Source organism: Lygodium microphyllum, chromosome 16, assembly GCF_053477565.2.
Source record: "Lygodium microphyllum isolate KBCC chromosome 16, Lygodium_microphyllum_v1.1.10, whole genome shotgun sequence".
NCBI lineage: Eukaryota > Viridiplantae > Streptophyta > Polypodiopsida > Schizaeales > Lygodiaceae > Lygodium > Lygodium microphyllum.
In genome coordinates, this window is record NC_141150.1 from 148,014,119 (window position 1) to 148,021,618 (window position 7,500).

Genomic DNA, 7,500 nt, shown 5'->3' on the forward strand with positions numbered 1-7,500 from the left:
GGTCGAGCGGGGTTTCGGAGGCGTGGTGGTGTGGCGTGGAGGCAGCGGGGTTTTTCGAGGTGGGGTGCGGGGGGGGCGTCGTGGGGGGGTGCGGTGGGGTGGGGGGGTGCGCCGTGTCGTGGGGGGGTGACGCGGGGTGGGGTGGGTCGAGCGGGGTTTTTGGAGGAGAGGTGGGGTGCTGTGGATGGAGCGCGGTTTTTCGAGGTGGGGTGGGGGGGGGCGTCGTGGGGGGGTGCGGTGGGGTGGGGGGTGCGCCGTGACGCGGGGTGGGGTGGGTCGAGCGCGGTTTTTTGGAGGCGTGGCGGGGTGGTGTGGAGGGAGCGGGGTTTTTCGAGGTGGGGTGCGGGGGGGGGCGTCGTGGGGGGGTGCGCCGTGTCATGGGGGAGTGACGCGGGGTTGGGGTGGTCAAGCGGGGTTTTTGGAGGAGAGGTGGGGTGCTGTGGAGGGAGCGGGGTTTTTCGAGGTGGGGTGCGGGGGGGCGTCGTGGGGGGTGACGCGGGGTGGGGGTGGTCGAGCGGGGTTTTGGGAGGAGAGGTGGGGTGCTGTGGAGGGAGCGCGGTTTTTCGAGGTGGGGTGCGGGGGGGCGTCGTGGGGGGGTGCGGTGGGGTGGGGGGGTGCGCCGTGTCATGGGGGAGTGACGCGGGGTTGGGGTGGTCAAGCGGGGTTTTTGGAGGAGAGGTGGGGTGCTGTGGAGGGAGCGGGGTTTTTCGAGGTGGGGTGCGGGGGGGCGTCGTGGGGGGTGACGCGGGGTGGGGGTGGTCGAGCGGGGTTTTGGGAGGAGAGGTGGGGTGCTGTGGAGGGAGCGCGGTTTTTCGAGGTGGGGTGCGGGGGGGCGTCGTGGGGGGGTGCGGTGGGGTGGGGGGGTGCGCCGTGTCATGGGGGAGTGACGCGGGGTTGGGGTGGTCAAGCGGGGTTTTTGGAGGAGAGGTGGGGTGCTGTGGAGGGAGCGCGGTTTTTCGAGGTGGGGTGCGGGGGGGCGTCGTGGGGGGGTGCGGTGGGGTGGGGGGGTGCGCCGTGTCATGGGGGAGTGACGCGGGGTTGGGGTGGTCAAGCGGGGTTTTTGGAGGAGAGGTGGGGTGCTGTGGAGGGAGCGGGGTTTTTCGAGGTGGGGTGCGGGGGGGCGTCGTGGGGGGTGACGCGGGGTGGGGGTGGTCGAGCGGGGTTTTTGGAGGAGAGGTGGGGTGCTGTGGAGGGAGCGCGGTTTTTCGAGGTGGGGTGCGGGGGGGCGTCGTGGGGGGGTGCGGTGGGGTGGGGGGGTGCGCCGTGTCGTGGGGGGGAGACGCGGGGTGGGGTGGGTCGAGCGGGGTTTTCGGAGGCGTGGTGGTGTGGCGTGGAGGGAGCGGGGTTTTTCGAGGTGGGGTGCGGGGGGGGCGTCGTGGGGGGGTGCGGTGGGGTGGGGGGGTGCGCCGGGTCGTGGGGGGGTGACGCGGGGTGGGGTGGGTCGAGCGGGGTTTTTCGAGGTGGGGTGCGGGGGGAGGGGGGGATATGCGCCGCGTCGTGGGGGGGTGCGCCGTGTCCTGGGGGAGTGACGCGGGGTTGGGTGGGTCGAGTGGGGTTTTTCGAGGTGGGGTGCGGGGGGGGGGGGGATATGCGCCGCGTCGTGGGGGGGTGCGGTGGGGTGTGGGGGGTGTGCCGTGTCGTGGGGGGCTGACGCGAGGTGGGGTGGGTCGAGCGGGGTTTTCGGAGGTGGGGTGTGGGGGGTGTGCCGTGTCGTGGGGGACTGACGCGAGGTGGGGTGGGTCGAGCGGGGTTTTCGGAGGCGTGGTGGGGTGGTATGGAGGGAGCGGGGTTTTTCGATGTGGGGTGCGGGGCGGCGTCGATGGGGGGTGCGGTGGGGTGGGGGGTGCGCCATGTCGTGGGGGGGTGACGCGGGGTGGGGTGGGTCGAGCGGGGTTTTCGGAGGCATTTGTGGTGTGGCGTGGAGGGAGCGGGGTTTTTCGAGGTGGGGTGCGGGGGGGGGGGGCGTCGTGGGGGGTGCGGTGGGGTGGGGGGGTGTGCCGTGTCATGGGGGAGTGACGCGGGGTTGGGTGGGTCGAGCGGGGTTTTTCGACGTGGGGTGAGGGGGGGTGGGGGGGTGCGCCGTGTCGTGGGGGGGTGCGGTGGGGTGTGGGGGGTGTGCCGTGTCGTGGGGGGGCTCACGCGAGGTGGGGTGGGTCGAGCGTGGTTTTCGGAGGCGTGGTGGGGTGGTGTGGAGGGAGCGGGGTTTCTGGAGGTGGGGTGCGGGGGGCATCGTGGGGGGGTGCGGTGGGGTGGAGGGTGCGCCGTGTCGTGGGGGAGTGAGGCGGGGCACGGTGGGTCGAGCCTGGTTTTTGGAGGAGTGGTGGGGTGCTGTGGATGGAGCGGGGTTTTTCGAGGTGGGGTGGGGGGGAGGCGCCGCGTCGTAGGGGGGTGCGGTGGGGTGGGGTGGGGGGGTGTGCCGTGTCGTGGGGGGTGACGCGGGGTGTCGCGATGCCCCCTCCCCCCCACCATGCCCCGACATGACGCGACGCGCCCCCTCCCCAACATAACATGACAACCCCCCTCCCCCCCCCATGACATCCCCCCATCCCCCATGACACGACACGACGCGATGCGCCCCCCCCATGACGTCCCCCCCTCAAAAATTCGCCTCCCCCCTCAACACACACCACCCCCCCCCCTCCCCCCCCTCAAAAATTCGGCCCCCCCATGACATCCCCCCCAGCCCCCATGACACGATGCGACGCGACGCGCCCCGCCATGACACGACACGACACGACGCGCCCCCCCCTTCCCCCCTCAACACACACCACACCATGTCGCGACGTGCCGCGCCCCCCCCCCCCCATGACATCCCCACCCCAGCCCCCCCACCCACGACACGACATGATGCGACGCACCCCCCCCCCCCCCCCCGATGACATGACACGATGCGACGCGCATCCCCCCCCATGGGATCCCCCCCCTCCCCGCCCCCCCATGACACGACACGATGCGATGTGCCACCCTCCCCTTAACACACACACCCACCCAACGCAATGCCCCCCCCCCCCCCCGCGCCCCATGGCCTGACACGACGCGACGTGCTCCCCTCCCCTTAACACACCCACCCACCCTCCATGACGCCCTCCATGACGCGACGTGGAGGGGGGGGGGGGGAGGGGGTGGTGTTTTGTGTGTTGAGGGGGGGTGGGGTGGTGTGTGTTGGGGGGGGGGGGGCGAATTTTTTGGGGGCGGAGGCGGGGGAGGGGTGGGGTGGTGTGTGTTGAGGGGGGGGGCGAAATTTGAAGGGGGGGAAGGGGAGGGGTGGAGTGGTGTGTGTTGAGGGGGGGGGGGGGGGATTCTTGAGGGGGGGAGAGGGGTGGTGTGGTGTGTGTTGAGGGGGGGGGGGGGGGGAGGGGTGGTGTGGGGTGGTGTGTGTTGAGGGGGGGGCGGGGGTGGGGAGGGGTGGTGTGGCGTGGTGTGTGTTGAAGGGGGGGGGCGAATTTTTGGGGGGGGGAAGGGGCGAAATTTGGACGGGGGGGCGAATTTTTTGGGGGGGGGGAGGGGTGGGGTGGTGTGTGTTGAGGGGAAGGCGAAATTTGGAGGGGGGGAAGGGGAGGGGTGGTGTGGTGTGGTGTGGTGTGGTGTGTGTTGAGGGGGGTGGCCGAATTTTTTTGGGGGGGGGGGGGTGGGGTGGTGTGTGTTGGGGGGGGGGGGGGGGCGAATTTTTTGGGGGCGGGGGGGGGGGGGGGGGGAGGGGTGGGGTGGTGTGTGTTGAGGGGGGGGCGGAATTTGGTGGGGGGGAAGGGGAGGGGTGGTGTGGTGTGTGTTGAGGGGGGGGGAGGGGTGGTGTGGTGTGTGTTGGGGGGGGGGGGGGGGTGGGGTGGTGTGTGTTGAGGGGGAAGGGGTGGGAAATTTTGGGGGGGGGGGGGGGCGAATTTTGGAGGGGGGGGGGGAGCGGTGGTGTGGTGTGGTGTGTGTTGAGGGGGGGGGCGAATTTTTGGGGGGGGGAAGGGGCAAAATTTGGAGGGGGGGTGAATTTTTGGGGCGGGGGGGGAGGGGTGGGGTGGTGTGTGTTGAGGGGGGGGCGAAATTTCGAGGGGGGGAAGGGGAGGGGTGGTGTGGTGTGTGTTGGGGGGGGGGGGATTTTTGAGGGGGGGGGGGAGGGGTGGTGTGGTGTGTGTTGAGGGGGGGGGGGGGGGCAAAATTTGGAGGGCGGGGGGGGAGGGGTGGTGTGGTGTGGTGTGTGTTGAGGGGGGGGGGGGAGGGGTGGTGTGGTGTGGTGTGTGTTGAGGGGGGAGGGGATTTTTGAGGGGGGGGGGGGGTGGGGTGGTGTGTGTTGAGGGGGGGGGGGGGGAATTTTTGGGGGGGGGGGGGGAGGGGTGGTGTGGTGTGGTGTGTGTTGAGGGGGGGGGGGGATTTTTGAGGGGGGGGAGGGGTGGTGTGGTGTTTGTTGAGGGGGGGGTGGGGAGGTGTGTATTGAGGGGGAGGGGTGCGAATTTTTGGGGGGGGGGGGGGGCCAAATTTGGAGGGGGTGGTGTGGTGTGGTGTGTGTTGGGGGGGGGATTTTTGAGGGGGGGGGGGAGGGGTGGTGTTTTGTGTGTTGAGGGGGGGGGGGGGATTTTTGAGGGGGGGGGAGGGGTGGTGTGGTGTGTGTTGAGGGGGGGGGGATGTGGTGGTGTGTGTTGGGGGGGGGGGGGGGGGGGGAATTTTTGGGGGGGGGGGGGGGGGAATTTTTGGGGGGGGGAGGGGAGGTGTGGGGTGGTGTGTGTTGAGGGGGGTGAGGGGCGAATTTTGGAGGGGGGGGAGGGGTGGTGTGGTGTGGTGTGTGTTGAGGGGGGGGCCAATTTTTTGGGGGGGGGGGGCAAAATTTGGAGGGGGGGGGGAGGGGTGGTGTTTTGTGTGTTGAGGGGGGGGGGGGGGAATTTTTGAGGGGGGGGGGAGGGGTGGTGTGGTGTGTGTTGGGGGGGGGGGGTGGGGTGGTGTGTGTTGAGGGGGGTGGGGGGGGGGGATGGGTGGTGTGGTGTGGTGTGTGTTGAGGGGGGGGGCGAATTTTTGGGGGGGAGAAGGGGCGAAATTTGGAAGGGGGGGGGGGAGGGGTGGGGTGGTGTGTGTTGAGGGGGGGGCGAAATTTGGAGGGGGGGAAGGGGAGGGGTGGTGTGGTGTGGTGTGGTGTGTGTTGAGGGGGGGGGGGGAAGGGTGGAGAGGTGTGTATTGAGGGGGGGGGGGGCGAATTTTTGGGGGGGGGGAGGGGTGGTGTGGTGTGGTGTGGTGTGTGTTGAGGGGGGTGGCCGAATTTTTTTGGGGGGGGGGGGGTGGAGTGGTGTGTGTTGGGGGGGGGGGGGGCGAATTTTTTGGGGGCGGGGGGGGGGGGGGGGAGGGGTGGGGTGGTGTGTGTTGAGGGGGGGGGGAGGGGTGGTGTGGTGTGTGTTGGGGGGGGGGTGGGGTGGTGTGTGTTGAGGGGGGAGGGGTGGGAAATTTTTGGGGGGGGGGGGCGAATTTTGGAGGGGGGGGAGCGGTGGTGTGGTGTGGTGTGTGTTGAGGGGGGAGGCGAATTTTTGGGGGGGGGAAGGGGCAAAATTTGGAGGGGGGGCGAATTTTTGGGGCGGGGGGGGGAGGGGTGGGGTGGTGTGTGTTGAGGGGGGGGCGAAATTTCGAGGGGGGGAAGGGGAGGGGTGGTGTGGTGTGTGTTGAGGGGGGGGGGGAGGGGTGGTGTGGTGTGTGTTGAGGGGGGGGGGTGGGGTGGTGTGTGTTGAAGGGGGGGGGGGGGGGGGCGAATTTTGGAGGGGGGGGGAGGGGTGGTGTGGTGTGGTGTGTGTTGAGAGGGGGGCCCAATTTTTTTTTGGGGGGGGGGGGGGGGCAAAATTTGGAGGGGGGGGGGGAGGGGTGGTGTGGTGTGGTGTGTGTTGAGGGGGGGGGGGGGGATTTTTGAGGGGGGGGGGGGAGGGGTGGTGTGGTGTGTGTTGAGGGGGGGGCGGGGAATTTTTGAGGGGGGGGGAGGGGTTGTGTGGTGTGTGTTGGGGGGGGGGGGGGGGGTGGGGTGGTGTGTGTTGGGGGGGGGCGAATTTTTTGGGGGCGGGGGGGGAGGGGTGGGGTGGTGTGTGTTGAGGGGGGGGCGAAATTTCGAGGGGGGGAAGGGGAGGGGTGGTGTGGTGTGTGTTGGGGGGGGGGGGATTTTTGAGGGGGGGGGGGGAGGGGTGGTGTGGTGTGTGTTGAGGGGGGGGGGGGGGGGGCAAAATTTGGAGGGGGGGGGGGAGGGGTGGTGTGGTGTGGTGTGTGTTGAGGGGGGGGGGGGAGGGGTGGTGTGGTGTGGTGTGTGTTGAGGGGGGAGGGGATTTTTGAGGGGGGGGGTGGGGTGGTGTGGTGTGTGTTGAGGGGGGGGCGGGGAATTTTTGAGGGGGGGGGGTGGGGTGGTGTGCGTTGAGGGGGGGGGGGGGGGAATTTTTGGGGGGGGGGGGAGGGGTGGTGTGGTGTGGTGTGTGTTGAGGGGGGGGGGGATTTTTGAGTGGGGGGGAGGGGTGGTGTGGTGTTTGTTGAGGGGGGGGGTGGGGAGGTGTGTATTGAGGGGGGGGGGGTGCGAATTTTTGGGGGGGGGGGGCAAAATTTGGAGGGGGGGGGGGGGAGGGGAGGGGGGGGGGCAAAATTTGGAGGGGGGGGGGGGAGGGGTGGTGTCGTGTGGTGTGTGTTGGGGGGGGGGATTTTTGAGGGGGGGGGGGGGAGGGGTGGTGTTTTGTGTGTTGAGGGGGGGGGGGATTTTTGAGGGGGGGGGGAGGGGTGGTGTGGTGTGTGTTGAGGGGGGGGGGATGTGGTGGTGTGTGTTGGGGGGGGGGGAAATTTTTGGGGGGGGGGGGGAGGGGTGGTGTTTTGTGTGTTGAGGGGGGGGGGGATTTTTGAGGGGGGGGGAGGGGTGGTGTGGTGTGTGTTGAGGGGGGGGGGGATGTGGTGGTGTGTGTTGGGGGGGGGGGAAATTTTTGGGGGGGGGAGGGGAGGTGTGGGGTGGTGTGTGTTGAGGGGGGTGAGGGGCGAATTTTGGAGGGGGGGGAGGGGTGGTGTGGTGTGGTGTGTGTTGAGGGGGGGGCCAATTTTTTGGGGGGGGGGCAAAATTTGGAGGGGGGGGGAGGGGTGGTGTTTTGTGTGTTGAGGGGGGGGGGGAATTTTTGAGGGGGGGGGAGGGGTGGTGTGGTGTGTGTTGGGGGTGGGGTGGTGTGTGTTGAGGGGGGTGGGGGGGGGGGAGGGGTGGTGTGGTGTGGTGTGTGTTGAGGGGGGGGGCGAATTTTTGGGGGGGAGAAGGGGCGAAATTTGGAGGGGGGGGGGGAGGGGTGGGGTGGGGTGTGTTGAGGGGGGGGCGAAATTTGGAGGGAAGGAAGGGGAGGGGTGGTGTGGTGTGGTGTGGTGTGTGTTGAGGGGGGGGGGGGGGGGGAAGGGTGGGGAGGTGTGTATTGAGGGGGGGGGCGAATTTTTGGGGGGGGGGAGGGGTGGTGTGGTGTGGTGTGGTGTGTGTTGAGGGGGGTGGCCGAATTTTTTTGGGGGGGGGGGTGGAGTGGTGTGTGTTGGGGGGGG